Source organism: Rhyacophila brunnea, unplaced genomic scaffold, assembly GCF_057557595.1.
Source record: "Rhyacophila brunnea isolate RB1 unplaced genomic scaffold, BYU_Rbru_1.0 scaffold_11, whole genome shotgun sequence".
Taxonomy (NCBI): Eukaryota; Metazoa; Arthropoda; class Insecta; order Trichoptera; family Rhyacophilidae; genus Rhyacophila; species Rhyacophila brunnea.
Window position 1 is genome coordinate 32,279,543 of NW_028232763.1, and position 20,295 is coordinate 32,299,837.

At 36.8% G+C, this 20,295-nt stretch overlaps 1 long non-coding RNA gene across 1 annotated transcript in view; it reads left to right on the forward strand.

Annotated features, from left to right (window-relative positions):
* The first annotated feature begins 7,249 nt into the window (after positions 1-7,249).
* The window catches only part of LOC147078605 (uncharacterized), a 45,182-nt gene continuing 32,136 nt past the window's right edge, over positions 7,250-20,295 (forward strand). The window contains exon 1 of the long non-coding RNA XR_015072190.1: positions 7,250-7,695. This is a non-coding gene — a long non-coding RNA (uncharacterized LOC147078605). The remainder of the gene's footprint in view (positions 7,696-20,295) is intronic.

Consider the following 20,295-nt stretch of genomic DNA (forward strand, 5'->3'; position numbering starts at 1 on the left):
AGGTGACACACAGTCAGTCCTTAGTGATTTACGTGATCACGGAGAGACGCTTCACGTGGCTTGGGCGTGTGTTCCGGATGCCGCCATGGAGTGTGGCACAGTCGTAAGGATTCTGGCTTCATGACTTATTCTCCCTTACCGTGCAGCGATGCTCCAAACGTGATGTATGATGGGACAATCTTGTATTAAAATGTCAATGACCGTAACCCATTAAAAGAAATCCTCCCAGCTGATCGCTTCCAAAAAAACAACAACTGTTTTACCTGTAGTACCTATAAAAGAATGAACTACAGCGAAAAACATCTATTTTTTTAGATTAAGGGGGTCGGTTTTTTGGGATTGTACAAGATGGCGGCTGTATCCGTAGACGCTCCCGTCAGGAAGTAGTTTGATTTAGGATGAGATTTTTTGAAACATCAAGAAGATTTCCCGGGAAAGTCGATGCAGATGACATGGGATAGAGCAGAATGGAAGTTGATTAGAGATTTTTCAATGTATTATATGTATCGGTTTAGCATTCTGTGGATTGGGAAATACTAATTGTAAAAAGAAAAACCAGGAGAAGGGGAGACAATCTTAGACAGCTTGCTGTTAAATGCAATTGAAAATGTTGAAGGATAGTCTCCTAATGAAGGAAATTTAACGAAATAATACGAAAGCTCGTGGCTAGGCGTCGTGAAGGCGAAACTTGCTGATTGAAAAGGGAAGAATGACGTGTTAATGATTAAAAATGGGTCCCATGAATAAACAGAACACGAAGAAACAGAACGGTGACAAAACAGAACAGCGATAAACAGAACATGAAGAAATAGACCAGTGACAAAACAGGACAGCGATAAACAGAACTATGACTTTTCAGGAAAAACATAACATTTAATATTGAAATTGTCGTATCTCTATATTATGTTGTATATATTTTTAATAACACTGGTTTTCAATATGCCGTAAAAATCAAATTATATAATTTCTGCATTCCTAATCGCTTGAAAGACTCAATTAAACGGGACTCAATTCGGTGTTGCCGGCAAGCTAGAATTATATCTCGTCTTAATCAATCTAATATGTTCAAAATGCTTGGGTAACTAGGTTCAACGAAATAATGAGTTTAATAACTCTGTAGAGATAAAAAACGGGAATTTAGCTACATATTTGAATATGTATTGTAATCTATCTATTAGCATCATATTAATAATATTTATTTATTTGGCCAACTGTAGCCTTTTTTCAGCATTCTTGAATACGATTGAATTAGGTACCTACACGTTTAATTGAAACTTAATTTAATCCTTATCAGGTTTTCCGTTGAATATTGACAAAAAAGATAATAATTGTATGCAATTACACATCATAGTTTGCGGATACAAATAATATCCAAAGCGACATTAAATAAATGCATTTTATAATCCGTTGCATAACTTGTATTTTCCCAAATTTATTCCTTTAATTAAGTGGTTTTACAGTGAATGGTGCTAACCTATGGCAAATCTAGCTGCATAATAGCCAAAATGTCGGTTTTGTAAAACAATGGTCATATACTTAATAAACAGTAAAGTTGATTTAATTAGTTGAGTATTTAATTAATAAATAGACACGACAAAAATGAATGTTTTATTTTTCCCCTGGATGTTCTGTTTGGTCAGTGTTCTGTTTTTTCGTGTTCTGTTTTGTCCGGTTACCGCTTCCAACTGTCATTCTCGACATTCTCGAAAATATGCCAGATAGGATTCCAAATAAGCTAAATGGCAGAAAATATGCTAGATTTTCTAAAAATAAAATTATAATTAGAGAAATTAGCATTTCAAAACAATACGTCATAAATAATTATTTTCACATTGAAGCTGAAAGACATCATACAAATAAAATTGTCATTAGAAAGGATGCAGCAAAGTTTGTCGGTTTTAAAAACAATCCTATATGAACCCTTGCATATCACAATGCCGAGTAAATTACACAGTTGAAGGTAAATTTATTATTCTGTTATCATTGCCGCTCATTCCTGAAATTCGGTTCCAATTATTTTCAACATGGCTATTCGTCATTTCGTTCATGAAATTATACATTTATGAATTGTATTGGTGAATCACAGCTGACCTAAAATATAAAATATGAATCATTTAATTGGAATCGAATCGGTATTTCAACGTGACTCATTTCAGTTAATTGAATCGTGCCATATCCTATCACATTTTGTACCAACGTGGATAGTGTGGATACATAAGTAATATCGCAATAGGGAAGGTGATTGTCTCGTAATATGTCATTTCCTGGAAGTAACTAACATTTATATAGACTTACTTACACAAACAGTTTTATCAGCAATCGCTCAATAAATCTTGATCAATAACGATAACCGATACCTAATCATGTTTAATCTGATGGTTTGTATTATTTTATTATAATTTTAAATTATTATTCGTAATGCATGCTACATTCGCTACGGTATATCGACATCCTACGATGACCATTGAAGTTAATCCCTCCAAACCAAAACCCGCCACGCACCACACCCGGTCTTAATCGGGCGTATCACGTGGCCCTACATTGGCGATGTGAAGCATCTAGTTAAGTTTTAGGCCGGGAATGCCCTAGGAGGAGATACCCAGGACTAAGGTTGCTACGCTCAGAGTGAGCTCTGACTGAGTTTAAAATTACTTTCTAATGCAGAGTGCCGGGGAGAGAAGAGCACAGGGAAATTATGAAAATAATAATGATTCTAATGTATATAAAACAAAATAACGAAGCTAATCATACGGACAGCAAAAATTATGTGAAGAGATCTTCACGTCCGCAGTAAGACGCCGCAAATTTTTTAAATGCAAGATAATTGGCCTTAGTAGCAACCAAGTCGGACGGCCCGATGGGCCCAACAGCTGGTTGGACCGACCTGAGCATCTCCTCCCGTTCGGAGCACATTCTAAGACATTCCCAGAGGATGTGGTTGGCATCCTGAATCTCCCCTCCGCATGGACATGTTGGACGGCTTACAAGTCCAAGCTCAAAGAGCTTGCCAGCGAACCCACCGTGTCCAGTCACAAATTGACTGGTGGACTGCCTACGATGACCATAGTAGGTATGGTCATAGCAATAATTATTAGATCGTTTATTATAAAGGGCAGTTTTTTATTCGATTATAGATTTAGATTTTGTCGCCTTCAAAAATCCACTTTTATTCTTTATTCAGCCTTTTGTCATTTAACTAACATATTGCAGAAGTATGTGTTGGAAGTTGGAGCTAAATACGACATACATAGTGTTATGGAACGGCGGGATCAACTTCATATAAACACCTTTTAACTGGCTTTATTAGAAGGTAATATAGGTAGCTATATAATATATATATTATAATAGATTATGTTTTACACCAGGGGTTCTTAACCGCGGAGCCATTTTCGTGCGCCCCTGCAAAGTATTAAATAAGTAACGGAAAAAAATATTCATTGAAATCGCAACAAAATAACCATATTTTTGAGATTAAAAAAATTTTCATTTCAAAAGGTAAAACATTCGAACAATTAGATATCCATCATTGGTGATGGACTTGGTTTTTGACTGATATATTTTGTGAAAGATTAAACAATTTTAATCTTGAACTTCAGGGAAAACAATAAAGATATAGCAGAAATGATTAGTTCTATAAAAGCCTTCAGAGCTAAAAATACAGTTTTGGATAAATATTTTATCGAAAAATTCTCTTGTACATTTTCCAAGGATGAACAAAGTGATTGGTGAAAATATTTTTGATGTAAAATTATGAATTATTATCTTAACACGCTTTAGAGCAATTTGAAAATAGATTCCAGCAATTTTCCATTATCGAACCAATGGCTACATTTTTTTTTAAATCCATTAAATACAGACATAAATATTACTAAAATTGCTAATTCCATAGCAGAAATTCTTCAAGAAGACATACCAAAAATTAAAGAAGACATTTTAGATATTTAAAATGACATTATCTTAAAATCGTTCGATTTTAAGATAATTTTTTGACGAATTTTTAGAAATCCGATGTGCACCCGCCATTATTATCCCAAATCTCCAATGCGCCCTCTACCGCAAAAAGGTTAAGAATCCCTGTTTTATACAATAACTTGTTAACAGTTTGATTTGATACAGTGATTGAATGCAGACAATGCAGTCGATACGTCCTTCTTTGAGGTTGAGTTAAATCTGAATTGAAAAGCTATTTTGATTCTATTTAAAACAAAAATTAATAGAACTACTTATGGCATTCTCAGACAACAATATCCGTTAGAAAGAATTTTGAAACAACGAGCGATTAAGATGCATTGCGTGTAAGTCGATTAGATTGTTAAGAATAATGGTGCGATAAAGCAAATCTTTATCAAATACATTTTCAGCCATTCATTATGCATGCTTATTAATACTTGATAAGAATATAAAGATGGGCTCAAAGCTGAGGGACTATAACACTATCTAGCAGTGGTTCTTAACCGGTGCACCGCTAGCTTGTAGCTCATGCAGCGCGAAAAAATGATAAAAGCAATTGAACAAATTCGACCTAAGCGATAGTGCCCATAGAACGCGTCGAGCGGGCGAAGTCGGCGTATGAAGCGTTTATTCATAACCATAATCACACGTCTCTTGCCGCGCATTACCCTTCACCTATGTAATAAGCGGCCCAAGCAGCACAAAATAATTATTATTACAGCGTCTCTCATAACAAAGCAATAAAAATATTATATTATTTCGGGGCTTGTAATTAATATTTACGACGACATTATTCAACCAGCGAAATATAGGACACGGAATAAAATTAAACAATGACTTCTCTGTTATTAAATAATGACTTCTCGCCCGTCGAACGACGACGCTTCGAGCAGCGTGATTTTGGTAGCCGTGTTCAATGAATGGACTTCTTTGTATTTTCATTAAATCGTATCGCCGAGAAGCGAAAAACGGTGAGTCATGCGGCAGGCGGGGCACAAGGCATCGTCAAGTCAAGTCAAGTCATTCGATGATTTACGCGCCACTTGTAGAAATTTTGCGCGAGCGCCGCACTCGCTGCGTCAATGGGCTTTATGCCTTTGTTTCAGAAATCTGCAAACTCCGACATTCTTAGGTATCACATTAATTGATTTTCACATCAAATAAATACCATTTTGTTTAGGGTAATTTAAGTTACCTACTTACAGGTTTTTTTCCATAATATGTACCTATATTATATATTTTCTTTAATATTTTTTTTCTTTGACTGTTCTGTTATCTGTTTAATTTGTAATAAATGTTATGTCCGCATATTTCTCTATGTTTTCTGACCGTTTGATTCTGGTGCACCGCAATTTTTTTCTTAGGATCAAAGGTGCACCGTGACTTCGAAAAGGTTAAAAACCACATACGCCACGTGAGTAATACTAATTATTAAATGGCTTTATGGGATTTTTTTTCCGAATTGTAGATTACGAGAAAATAATATGATTAGTGGATTTAAACTATTATAATGAGATACTAAATGCGTTTATTACTTATGTGTAAATTCTAGATAGGTATGTTTGTAGATCGGTGCTTGAAGTTTTTAGCCTCCTAAATTTAGGAAAAATGTGTGTCAGATTTATTTTAATACCTATATTGTAATAATGACCAACATATTTTGTGGTCGCGCCTTAAAGTTGAGAAGCACTGATGTAGATCATCATATTTCTGGAGTGGCCGCGAGGCCCCATGGGTCCTATATTGGTAGAAGTCCTACGGCCTGATGGGCGAAGATATATGCCTTTCCAGATTGCCACAGATTAAAATCATCTACAACATTAGTATAATTATTATAGGTAGGTACATAGTCAGATTAACTTTGTTTAATCTCAAAATAATATCAGAAAGCCTGATAGTTACATTACGTACATTTATTTGATTCCGATAACAGGTAATGGCGGGTGTAGGGAAGTGGATGCCCAAGAGACTGACTGATTTTTAAGCCCCATACGATAAAAAATAATTATTTCAAACCAAAATAATTATTACCTACTGAATATATCAATGATTGATGACTGACACAATAATATTACATAATGGTTTCTTTGGATCTATTCATACACAAGGCGGTTATCGACGGTTGTTTAAGTGATACATATTATTACTTTATCATATTTATGTATTGGATTGAGGTGTTATGATAATTATTACAATAAGTTAGCCGTCTAAACTGTCAAAACTGTCTATCTCGCTCTAAAAGTTAACACAGCCAAGAGAGAGGTTGTTAAAACATAACACTTTTTGATAGCTTAGAGACGGTTAACTTATTGACATACCTAACAGTTAAGCGCCTCAATACATAAACCGATATGATAAAGTACCGTCGATAGCCGCCTTGTGTATGTTTGTTTATACCCCGTTGATGTTGGTTGCAGAGATTTTGTTATACTTTATATACCTATGATTAATTATTTTTAATGGCATACTTTTAGATATTTTATAGATAGACGAATATTTTTGACTATTACCTACCTATTATGACTTGGCTTACGCAGGGTTCAATTGAATTTTAAAACTAACCAGCACAATCTCTGCAAATTGTATGTCATACAATGAAAACAAATAATTAGGTTGACTGACAAAGTTTAGTGTGCATTATCGTCTATTTATTTAGTCTACCTTCACCCTTCACCGCTGATATAAAATGTAGCAGCAGCGCTCAAAATGGAAAATTTTACGAACCGGAGCGCTCGAAAATATTAACATAGTTTTTTAATTTTATGTGTATTTTCAAAAAACAGTGTTTGATTTTTTGTTATATCTATCTAGCTCAAACGGTCAAATTAATTTTTCCACGAGATGGAGCAATAATTTTCGGGATTTCATGAACTGGAACTGCGCTCCGGTCATTTCGAGCCCTGTGTAGCAGGCAATGCATATTAAATACGCAGTTTATATTCATAATTACCAATTTACCGCTCGTTCATTAATTTGCTTTTAATAAAATGTTATAAAATTAAATAAATTTATGTTGTGAGACGCTTCGCGTTGCTTTCCCGATAAAGGCGATATCATAAATTCGCGTCGAGTCGGACGTTGCAGCAATGTCACGGCCGATGCAGTCGTCTGCTGCCACGCAGGGGAGGGAGTGGCGACCAGTGCAAGAGGGGTAGAGGGCACATTATTTCGTGGAAGTCAGCTGACGGTTGCTATGTGAGCGGTGCGAGCGAGAGGGAGATACCTCGACCGCGCGCGCATCTCCTCGCCTGCTCTACCCGCCGCCGAATCAAACCGAATTTTCATTACATCGCAAACAGTTCTTCAGTTCAGTCGTGTACGCACAGCCAACGCGCCCTCGTCGTATTATTGCGAATTCGCGTAAAGTTAGAATAACCCTGAGATACTTTACATTCGATTGTGTGTATTATTTTCAGTCGAAAAAGCAATCCCGTGCGATCCGGTCGCAGTTTATTCTCGTATCCCGGGTAACAAAGTTCTGTACTACGAAGAAAAAAAGTTTTCTTTATTTGAATTTTCAAGAGTCTGCAAGATTGAAAAGTTACCACCGACCGTGCCGGACAGTAAAATAAAAGTGGTTTTCTCAATTAAAAAAAAAATGAAATTTTTGTTGCTACTCAATTGTTGGACAATGGTGATTGGGTCTTTTATTGGAGACTTCGACGTGTGGTATCGCAGTGCCGGCTGTTTGACTGCGGGGGCGGAGGCTGAGGCGAGGGGCGCAGAGGGGGGCGTCTAGACAGGGTACGTACCTCTCGGCCACGTTGGCAACGTAGAATAACTCACACATTTACACATTCATACGACTTTGAAATTACACACTTTACTTTATTACTAAACGGCTCCGTAGACTAATGGTAATTAATATCTTACAATATTAGACTTTCATTGACTTCGAACCCATAGGGAAGCGTCATAGTCAATTTTAATTGGGTAGATTTGGTAGTTTGTCATGCCCGTTTAAATAATAAGTACCTAATAAGATCAACCGTGTCTTTAATCAAAATAAAAAGTAGGACTGTTGGTACACCACCAGCATGAAAAAGCGTGGTGTTTTAGTCAATTGGCCCCCAATGCGACAGTACTTGGAGATGTCTTCAATCATGGCCCATGTAGACTGGCTGAAACTCAGGAATCTTTAGCAGTTTGTTTACTTTCCAATAACTCTTCCGAACAGTTTTTCTTACACACTTTTAAGCATATGTGTATTAGATTTGGAAAATGATGCATATTATTATTCCATTCGAGCAATGAATAAAGTTCGTCCTTTCAGAGGTTAAATGAGTCACACTTTGTTCTCTGTTTAAAAATAGATTTATGAAAGTAAGTTGATAAATGTGTTACAAAAAAAAAACTTTCGAGCACAAATTCCGTACACACTTCTTACCACTTAAAATAATCTCTGTAAATAACTCTGTGTCGACATATAGTTTCGTGAGATTAACTTTACTAAAAGGCGTATATTTTTTGGGTAAGGCCATTAATTGACCTTCGCTATGTAAGTAAAATATTCGCATACTCCCACCTGACACCAATAAATAAATAATCGAAAGTCTTATGCCGTCTTTGAGAGTTCAGGGCTTAGTTGAGCTCAGATCTATTTGGACGTACAAAATTAAGTCTTATTTTATTCCCTACCTTCCACTACCCAGTACTGAGTATGCATGACGTGATATTCTGTGATAAAGTTTAGTATCTGTAAACAAAATAAAAAAATACGTCCATTTACGTAGGATTTTTATTCTATTTTCAAATTATATTAATTTATGTAAATGCGATGACAGATTTTACAACGGTGACTCCTCGAATATTATTGTTCTATCTCTATGACGACAAGTTTAGTTTTATGAACAAGTTTGATAATAATTATGTAGGTAGCTGTATATAGCTGATTATTTTAGATTATTTAGACTATCTTAGTGGATATCTAGCATATTTAGGCATTTGTAAATCTGCAGCCGAGCTACACTGCTTGGTCATTAAATTTTTCTCCTTGGAAATTAAAGAAATCAGCACCTAGGTGTTTATATTACCCAATGACATATTGATATTACCTATTAGAATTAGAGGATATCGTAGTGCAAAATAGTACTTACGGTCAACGCTTTGAGATCTCATTCCTGTGGGTCTATTCACTCTATTATATACTCATCGACCACTAAAGTGATCAAGGGATAAACCAAAAATAAAAAATAACAGCACCTCTCTTGCTGCTGTTAAAATTTAGCACTATTGCAACAATTACAAACATCTGTTTATTTAACGTAATCTGGTGTTATAGGTCTGTTCTCATGCCTTTGTTACTGGTAATGAGAATATTTCATCAATCCTTCATAAATGATATTCTTTGCGACATAATTTGTGCCTAATGCCGGGTCCACACTGGCAACATGTCGCGCGACAACCTCTTTAAATTTTACGATAAGTATGATAATTATCGTAAAATTTAACGAGCTTGTCGCACGACATGTTGCCAGTGTGGACCCGGCATAACGCACAGAGATTTTCGATGATTTTAATCGATACACTAATAATAATTATTATTCATTTGTGTTTGTTTATTCACTAAATAATCGTTGACTTTCAATGAAGAACTCAACCGGTCCCTTTATTTGACCATTTTACATTGACCATCGACCATGGAATAGCGATCGAGTAGAATGGGTTGTGAAGATTATATACCTACCTATGCATGCGGTTAGATATTCGTAGTCGTATGCCTGCATAGAATAGTTTTTTTTATGTCTAGTCTTGACAAAGATACACGGCTGTTCGAAGGTTGTATCAAAATTGTTTCCGAACATTTAACAATATGTTCAGATACAATTGTCATATTGTGTATTTTTGTTTTCCGACGGGGACGGAAAATGTTCATATTATGCAGATGTATTTGGTTTGGAATATTCTTTAGGATTGATTTATGGTAACATTTAAAAGAAAAGAGTAGATACTCGAATCACCAGACTCGGTGCTATTGAACAGCTTCAACCACACCCACCATTTTTCCATTACTCGGTCATACTCTAACAACTAAGGAACTTCTACTCGTTATTATTTACCTTTTACGTATATTGATTACATACATATATATAAGAATTTCATGCGATAAGCACACAATAAATCAGTGATTTCCAACCAGGAACGATAAAAGAAAACACTAAACTTGACAGTTTTGCTTGGTTGCATTCTGCGTCATAGTTATAATCTTTTGAGATTATAACACTTCACCATCAGCAAACATGTCTTGTGTGTACCTATGCGGATGTGTATACTTATACCAAAATAGCAGATTTTCTGTACATAATATATTATTATGTTTGTCTGAGATTCCCGCGTAGAAGTTATAAAATTTAATAGGTCATGTTACATTAGTTTTGCCGAGATTTTACAAAATGTTTCCGCCAAACAAAAAAAGGTTTGGAATCACCGCAATACAATACGCAACATTTTCTACGCATATAAACGAGGAACCATAGTAAAGAAAGATTCCGTTTGAGTTGTTGCTAGTGTTACTACATTATCATGGTGAGACAACTTTAATTTGAAGTGTGGTGATATGGAGAACTAATAGCGCGTAAAGTTGCGTTGGCACGATTCAAGTACGATCCAAGTAAGCTTGGACCGAGCGCACTCGTACGAGACAGCTTCATACTAATTAGTAATTACTCGCTACCAAGCTACTCGGACTGCGTTCTACTCATCCGAGTTAGCTTGGATAGGAGTAATTAGTATGAAGCTGTTTCGTACGAGTGCGCTCGGATGGCGCTCGGTCCAAGTCAACTTGGATCGTGTCAACGCGGCTTAATACACAGTCGATATTCACATCGCGACGTTGAAAGTTGTCGGTCTCTATTTCCTCGGGGTTGTTTTTAAAATGTCTTTAGGTAGGTTCCAAACGTAGATTTAACATGTTCCAAAATAATATTATTGTTCGAGAGGAGTCTATTGTTTAGTTCATTTTATTTAAATCTTTTAACATTCCCCAAATTAAGAAAACTATTATTTTTAATTTCGCCAAGTATGTACTTACTCCTTACCTGAAGTCAAGCTACCGCCAGCCTTTCTTCGAATTCGTGGGCGGGCTGGAAATCCGAAGATGTCTGAATGTTGAACATGTCTCCATTTTTGCATACATGTTTGTAAGCTTGCTGGATGCCTAGCCCACTCTTGCCATAAGTATATTTTTTATACAAATTAATGGGCTCAAGGTGATACAACCATAATCCGAAATGTATTACTTTACTGTGTACGATTATATTTTATTACGTGTTATTATTTTGGTATCTAGTCAATTTTGTTGCTCGACTAAACATTGCCTCTACGAACACCAGAGGTTTTCGTTGTTTTTGTGGAAAGGAGCCATTATAAACGAACGTGTTAAAAAAATTGCCTGCAGAATCTTCTTCTTCCACGGCGCTACATCCCGGGGTGGGGTTTGGCCTCCTCCACAACCGCTTTCCAATCACTCCGGTCTCTCGCCACACTTCTCCAGTTAACGGGTCTTCCTATATGAAGCCAGTCCTCTTCTACGGCGTTAGCCCATCTCCTTCTTGGTCGGCTTCCGGCCTTGCCTTTCATATACCTACAGCTACACAATTGAGATTATTCATTATGTTTATTGTTTCAAATCAAAGTTTATTAATAGGATTTTTAAGTCACCATCGGGAGTGCGAGACACCTGGGTGGATTCTATCTTACTCCAACAACTCTCTTCACCAGTCCCTACCCAAAGTGGTTGCTTCCCAGTTCGGTACCCCAAATATACAGCAGTCATTGGTCGTTTATATCTACACAATTCCATTGAATTATGACGCGATGAATCGCTGCTAATATAATTTTCTACTCGCATGCGTATCCCTTACCGGATAATCGATTTCATCAGCTATCTCCATTTCGAATTAACCGCACGTGTGAAGTCAGCTTTCAGCAGTTTTAAAATTGGTTAACAAATTTCAATTATATCTTCGTGGTAGGTACTGCAATTATGTATACTTGTATACTTCAGAATCCGCCTTCAAAAATCACTGTCCTCGGCAACTCTCATACAGTTTTGGACTGTATATTCTGAGGACCCTGCATTGCAACGTACAATGCAATATTTAATTAAATTCACCGGTTTATAAATGAAACCTAATCTAATAAGTTTCGCCATCGCTTGTGTTGATTCTGTTTGGGTTTTGTTTGTATGCTTTTTTGTTTGATCTTCGTGCAGTATCTATTTATATTTATCTTTTAGTGGAAAGTGGTCACATCAATAATTAAAATAAATATAATTAAAATAAAAATAAATAAATTAAAAATAACGAAGTGCGTTATAACTGAGTTTATGTTTGTTGTGTTCCATTCGTTTTTAATATCATATCTCACACGGAATAATCGTTTAATTTTTTCCGACTCGTGGGCGGTTTACAAAAAATTGCCGCTGTCAATTGATTCACTGATTCGATGCATTTCCGTATTTGCTGAGAATCTCAAGAGTCAATTTAAATTTACAACTAATATGAATCCTTTTTCGTTTGTGGTATTGTAATCAAACTTTGACCTCGAACTTTCAGCAAACGTCTGTAACGAGTAACGACTGATCATGGCATTGGAACAGTAATTCACTGTATTTTGTTGTTACTAATTTTGGAGACAGTTCTCCAAAATGCAACCGTCCATTACAATCCTTTTTGTCTGGTTGAATTGTCATAATTTTACAAACGTTTACTTTTCAATTTTATTTGGTTTCTTTTCGGTCGTTCTGTCATGGGTTTTTTGAGGTCTTCTTGACCATTCCAAAATGCAATCATATTGTAAGTACCCAAGATTTTCTGTCACTCACGTCATTACTAGTTATCTCGGAGCTGAGTTAATACTGCTGTCAGTGTGCGTCGACGATCTTCCTCTGATTCAGTTTGTCTGTCTCAGTTTTACCGTTCCACGACGTCCATATTGTCAATAGTCATTCCTTCATTTCGAATCTCAGGATATTGATCGGTTTGTTTTGTAACCTGTCCAAGGAATTAAAAAGCAATCGGCGGCAACACCACGTTTCTTGTCACCACGTTCAATACCACGCGCAGATGTGGTAGTCACCATTATTGTAATCTCCTCGATGGTAAATCAATACTATTTTACTACTGTTAGTTTCAGCTATCTCTCATTATCGTCGTTATTTCGTACCAATAAGATTTCTTGAATATTATGTTTTCCGTCTTCTGCATTAAAATTAATGAACTGTACCTTGGCAGTTGTGCCAACAAAAACGGCGATGCTACATGTTTTTTTTGTATTCGGAAGTGACGAAGGTTAGTGTAGAATACATTATAAATTACAAAAAATAATTTGAATCGTGATGGTTGTCATTGTCCTCGCGTAGGTAAAACAGTATACAAAAAGAAAAATGCGAGGCGAACTCGCACATAGAAATTCAACGCAACATCAACTGAAAACTAATGAAATACACGATGACTTAAGGTGACGCATCAGTGAAACGCCAAATAATTTTCAACTGTACGCGCGACGAAATTTTGGACTCGCTGCCATTCAGTGAGAGAATGTTGACCCAGGAACACGTCACTTTGCTGCGTGATGGCGACGGGTCAATTAATTCTAAAATCGTGTAAAGATGACTAAAAACGTTACCCATTTACTTTAAAAAGAAAACATGTCAATGAATATATTATTATTGTTACTAATAGAACAATAAACAGAACATAAAATGGACGTATGTTGGATTTATATGACAAATAATATTTCGTTTGACAGGCGTCATTTTCACCCGCCACCCGCAATCCGCGCATCGCCTAGCAACGATCTTCGAACACAGCGCTCAATATTATAATATAATAGCAGCAAACGTTCCTGTAATCTCATAAAATCATCACATGCCAGGAAGAAGTATTATGATGATTCATAAAATTAATATCATGTTTGCGTTATAGGTACATAATGGACATACTTTTGTTATATCTTATCAAGTATTCATTAATAAGCATGCATAATGAAAGACTGGAAATGTATTTGGTAAAGGTTTGATTTATCGCACCATTGTTCTTATCAATCTAATCTTCTGGAATGCAATGCATCTTTGTCGCTCATTGTTTCAAACCCTCTTTACGGATATGGTTTTATATGTATCCATTTTTTTTATCAAATGGAATGTTTGAGAATGCCATGTGTAATATTAATAATGTTTGTTTTATATTTAAGCAAAATAGATTTTCAATACAGTTTTAATTCAACTTTAAAAAAGGACGCATCGACTGCATTGCAATCAATCACTATATCAAATTAGACTGTTATCTAAAACATAATCTATTATATTATGTATATTACCGTCTAATAAAGCCAGTTTGTTTATAAAAGTTGATCCCGCCGTTCCATAATTCTTTTCTTTCTATATTCTGGAGAAACTTATATATTGATAATTAAATAGGTACATGTCAAACGTACGAATGACAATATAACTTGTAACGATCCTAGTAATGCCAGAAATTACAGATGCATCGATCTCAGAGAGGTGTTGTGTTAAATTCGATCGTCAACTAGATTGCACGGGTTGCGGTTGCTTTGAGTTGGTATGTGCGAGGTTGCTAGCAACCGTAGACATATAAATCAGACCGTATAGCTGCATAATATACAGACTCGCAGATAGGTCATATTCGCAGACAGACACGTTGCGTTGTTTCTTGCGAACGTCATAAGACATAAAGTATCTTTATTCGTTCCCTGGAGCGAAAGGACCGAGCCGCGGAGAGGAGGAGGGTTTGTAGGAGCATCGAACCACTGACATTGGCGAGCGCGCGGTCGTCACGCGGTCAGCGGTCAAATAAAATTTAATATTCAATTTCCAGAATCCGACTCATATAGGTTTTTCTTTGCCACTATTTTCCCTGGCGATAAATTATATGTCTAGACCTACCTCGAGTTTATCCTGTGTAGTAGACTTTTTCTGTCCGATATCTTGGTCACTTATTTATCCTTTTCCCTTGACAATATTTCAATAAATGCTAGGTATGCAGTGTATCAATCTCTTATTCTTTGTCATTATCCTCGGCGGTGGGAGCCGCGGACTTCATTTACCGCAACAGCCCCATTTGACGTTTCTCCGCAATTCTTTCCGCGACTCCTTCGCTCATCGACTGCATCTTTCAGGGTCCGACCACACACGGGTCCGATCGGCCACGCCGACTTGATATCAACCAAGGCCAACTTTGCGGCATTCAAAAAATTTGCTGCGTCGTATGGAGGACGGAATAATTCCGATCCCTCCTTAGATTCATCACTTTCAACTCCTGACTCCTACGTTTCGGCAGAGTTTCAGTACACGGATACAGACGGCAGAGCAAGTCAAGATTCTTTTTATTTTCTAAAACTCTTTCTTCAATCACCAAGGTGCGTGGTTGCTACATCAGTCCCGTGCAGCATTGCTTCGGGACAAGGAAGTGTGGCCCTAAAATCTTTTCATTCTGACACGTTTATAGCGTCGTGGAAGGCGGCCGTGCACAAACCGCGACTACACATACATGGCGGGTGGAGATGGGGAAACTCAAATCATTGCCTTTTTACGCTCTTTTCACACTACGGTGTATGCACCGTTTTTTCCGGCACGAGCTCAGTTTGTGGTTGAGTGTTGTGCTGTGCTGTACGATTTAAACCGTCTGATGTGAAAGCGTGCATCAGGTCACCTACAGCTACACCACTGAGTCATCGGTGGCCGTCCGGGCTCAATGAATACAGTGAAAAGAACGGCTGCTATACGGCGCCGTTTCGGTTTTTAACCGTCGCCGTATGATGTTAAAAGCACATGCAGTTCTTCACGCCACTAAAAGAATGTCGTGAAGAAGATATTCACGAGCTTGATCGTCCGTGCAATTTGTAGTAGATATCCTTCACTAGCATCAAATCTTGTCCAGCCGTTTTTTGTTTCTTGCCTTCTGTTTTCACGATTCCATACCGTAAAGGTACCTTTTGGTGAAAATTAGAGATCGCACTAGACGTCATTTTAATGCACAGTTATCTTCTGGCTCTTCTAAATTCTGTCTGGTTTAGGATTAGTTGAGTAACAACCATTTGTGACTGTTTCCTAACTGATACGCCCAAGTAAATAATATGTTGAGTCATTCTTTAGGGCAGAATGTAAATATTCCATGCCTACTTACTAACTTACTTCCTTCAAAGTCTTCTCTTATTGAATGTTTTTTTATCATCGTCTGGAATAGTCAGATTAAGTTACATTTACACCAACTTGGATCACCATATTTATCGCGGGTGCTACTGTTCGTTTGTTTTGCTGGACTGCGCTTTTTACTTATTTACCTACCGCAGTTCATGTGACAAGTACCTAACTAATTCTTATTGAACCAATACTTTTGAAGTTATACTTCTTTTGGGTCGTTTGGTAGGGAGTGAAATTGAGAGCTGCGCGCGCACACCGCTACGAAAGTGCGCGGAAGTATGAAGTTAGATGCGAATCAGTTAGCTGTATACAAACGCAAGCTTGATAGTAGAATTGTTCCGTTGCCTAGGAGACGAATTTTTTATTCTCGGCCATTTGCAATTCCTTACGTAAACAAACGATTAAACGTCAGGCAGTTGTTACTTTAAAAATAAAAACAACGAGAAATAATTATATAGTTTAGTAATATAAGTTAAAGTGTTTAGAAATAAGCCAACGGCGCTCCAATAAGCGGCCCTTCTTCTTGAGTGTGTAATTTAACAAGATAATTAAGATCCAGTAGAATAATCTAGGTTATCCCAGGTTTTTGTTTTGTTACGCCAAAGAAGTATAACTTCTAACCAACCTAACCTAACGCGCGTACATAGATTAGATAGTACATAGATTTTTTTATTGGTTGTAACTATCTTAACTCAACACAAAATCCATGTAAATTCTTTTATTTAGGATACCTTTCCCTATCTGACGCTGCCCTAAACAGGGAGATAGAATGCATCTCAAACCACTTTGACAGTCAGGGCGTTCTTATTCTGCCAGGGCCTAGTAAAGTACTGAACATTTTTGTCCAAATGCCGATCTGTCTCTCTAGTAGGTATCCTTTTATGTGGTCAAACATGAATCCGGTTTGATCATCGGATTACGTCGTCTACTTTTTTTCATATAATGCCATGATCCGCACGTACGTGTCCTAAAACACTCGGAAATTATTTCAAAACAACTCAACAGCTGGTTATCTCTGGTAAAAATCATTATGTCCTAATAAATAAGATACTGGATGGATGAGTCATTGAAATGTTTCTGCCACGACTTGTTGAGGCTGGGCAACTGGGTACACGTCCATTCTTGTCGATTCGATGATCAATGAGGGAATCGTGGTCTGCAATTCTTGCCTTCTGTCTCGTACCCCATTTTATTTCAATCAAGTTGGTAATTTCATTGTCCATATTGGCAATGATTGGAATAATTCTAACATTATGATTGTTAAGTGCGCAGTTTGGATATTTTATAGACCGTGACGAAGGGGTTTGGCTACCCGCATGGGATAATTTTATCATAAAACAACAATTTATTATTAGGTTCATAATACTTACCATTGTTTGGTTAAACGATAATTATTATTTATTATAAAAGTAAGTAATATTTGGATTTAGAAGAAAGTGTTAATATTTTATTGCCATGGATAATTTCATTGTTGTTTGTTGTGTTGATTGCACGTTATGGGATTGTGGTTGAGAAGAAACAGGCAAAATTCGTGGAATTGGATGAAATTGAATCCACACAAATGTTACGTTTGTATGAATTGTTATTTTTCGCCTCTGCATACTTGAACTAAACAAGATCAATACATAATAATATTATTTAAAACATCTACATCACAAATACGAGTTTGTTTTGTAAATAATCGTGGGAAATACAAAATAATATTGTTAGTTGCGGCATTTAATATACGTACCTATTATACTTTGTCCAAGGGTGGCATCATGAACTTATCCTCTATTAGCAGCGCTTATAGTGGGTACATATATGCCAGTTAATAGGGAATAATTATTATCAAATAGTAATGGCAGAAAATCGTTGCTAATTATTACGCAGGTTCCTTGAATTTCCTGTAGGTATTTTAACGAATATAAAACAGAACCATTTAAATGTTTTGCGACATTCTTTATTTCAAATTTGTAATCTGTTCGAAATTCAAAAGATATCTGAACAAACAAGCTAGTACCCACCTATTGTATATTTTTCGAAGTTTTAGAAATCAAATCTTTCTTTCATACAAAAATAGCGATTTATCATAATGGAGTGCCAGTGTCCTGCTATAATAATATGACTGAATGAAAAGCGATATTCTCCTACCAAAATTAACATCGGTATTTTTTCTCTGTATTTTAGGGCTTCTTAATTAAGTATTACTTTTTCGCGAACCCCGTGGTTTATTATTGTCTCATCGGTGTTTTCTTTAATCAATACCTACAAAGTTCTCATCCTCCAAATTCTTATCTTAGCCATAACACCATTAGTATGTGTCCATTGACATAATTATGTGGACGTTACATTTGAAAAGTAAAACGTCTCTAGTAAAAATGGCAATGTCCTTATGCATCTGGGGGTTCGGTACTCATACAAGTTTCGTTTGGAAAGTAGATGAATGTGGTTGAAAAATGAACGCTACTTAAATTGCAATAAGTGTCATTATTGGAAATGTACGTTCGCGTCCTTCCTGCAGTGTTGGTCTATTCTGCTAAGATTATGATTATTGAAAGTTCTTATGATATAATATGAATGAACATAAAAAATAAGTGTTGGATTTTCTATTTAGCTCAGACGGTCAAATTTTTTTTCCGTGAGACAAGCGATAATTTTACCGATTTCACGAACAGGAACGGCGCTCCAGTCCCATTTCGAGCCCTGGGATGATTATTTTTTCAGCTGATTGTTACCTATGCTGTAAGTAAAGTGTAAAACATATTGTGTATTTTATACAGACATATTGATCGCACACGAAGTTATAAGCTATCCTAACGGGTATATTGTTTTAAAAAAATATTGATTGAAAATATACCTATTACATAATTTACGAAGTGCGCCATTTGACAATAGAAAATAATAAACAAACGCGATATACCTACATGCTTATGAGATGACAGTAATTTGACTTATTATTGTTTTTGTTGAGATTGAGATGATTAATTTGGTCGGCCGCGTTGCACAGTTTGACAACGGATGCCGCCGCGGCCTTCAAATGCGATTTCGCGAACTCTTTTTGTTGCCCGAAAGTCGTACGTCGCGGCCGCGGCAACGGTGCGCGAGACGAATCGAGTTGCGCGGGTTGGGGGCTGTGTCGGCCGCCTCTGTCTTGGCCGCCTCTGTCTTGGCCGGGCGGAGTGCGGAGGTAGGGGGCCCGCGGGTGAAGGACCCAGACAGTTGCGAGCCCCCTCCCGCGACCGCCTGCATATCGCCCCCGTGCTTCGAGCCACCACCGCGCGAATTTCCGAAGGTCCAATGGTTTTATTATCGTCGAGCAGTCGTAGTGCACTTTTGGGTGAGTTCCGACCGATTACTTTTTGTGGAGGTTTCCAAGTCAAATTTTATTATGACTTCAAGTGTACAGTGTTGGATCGCAGACGCTTGCAATGCGATGTTATATCAATAATATATGACAATACTAGCGTTTATACCAGGGAACTCAAATACCTAAGTAAGGAGTAGCAGGTAACCGATCTCGAGTAAGGAAGAATCCGGGATAAACTTAAACACGTGTCAAGAATACGTTATACATCGAATACTGACTACTGCTCTCGGGTTATGCATTGACGCTCATTTGTGTATTACACACACTATTGCACGTCCATAATGCGTGTTTCATTTTCTTAGGACACTTACACATTCAAAATGTAGCGTATTGAATATAACCTATCGGAATTCTATTTATTATCTGTTTTGTGGTTTATACTCAGCTTGTGGGGTTTCCTTGCTATTTGTGTACTTTCCCCTTATTATTTAATGAATGTTTTGATCCCTTTGTCCATATCAAAGTTTTTTTATAGGTTCTGATTATGTTTGCTTGATTAGATTAGGCACATTCTTTTGCCCAAAGATAATCTAATCTTTTTTGAAAATACTCTCGCCTGCCAGTAAGTTGGCTTTTGGATTATCCGCTCATTATATTGCGCCATACAATTTACCATGAGAGAACCATTCATCACTTAACTTATTGTTTGTCAATTGAACGATTAATCTTAATAATTTATGGCGAAGCAAGGCTAATCGAGAATTGAATCTACAAGGCCAAGGAATCTTCTTCGGTAAAAATTTCACCGCTGTCGTTTCCGGAGTCTGCATTCCGGACAAACTGTGTTTTTATAGTTATAGTAATAGCAAAACAAAACGTCTTTTACTTCTGT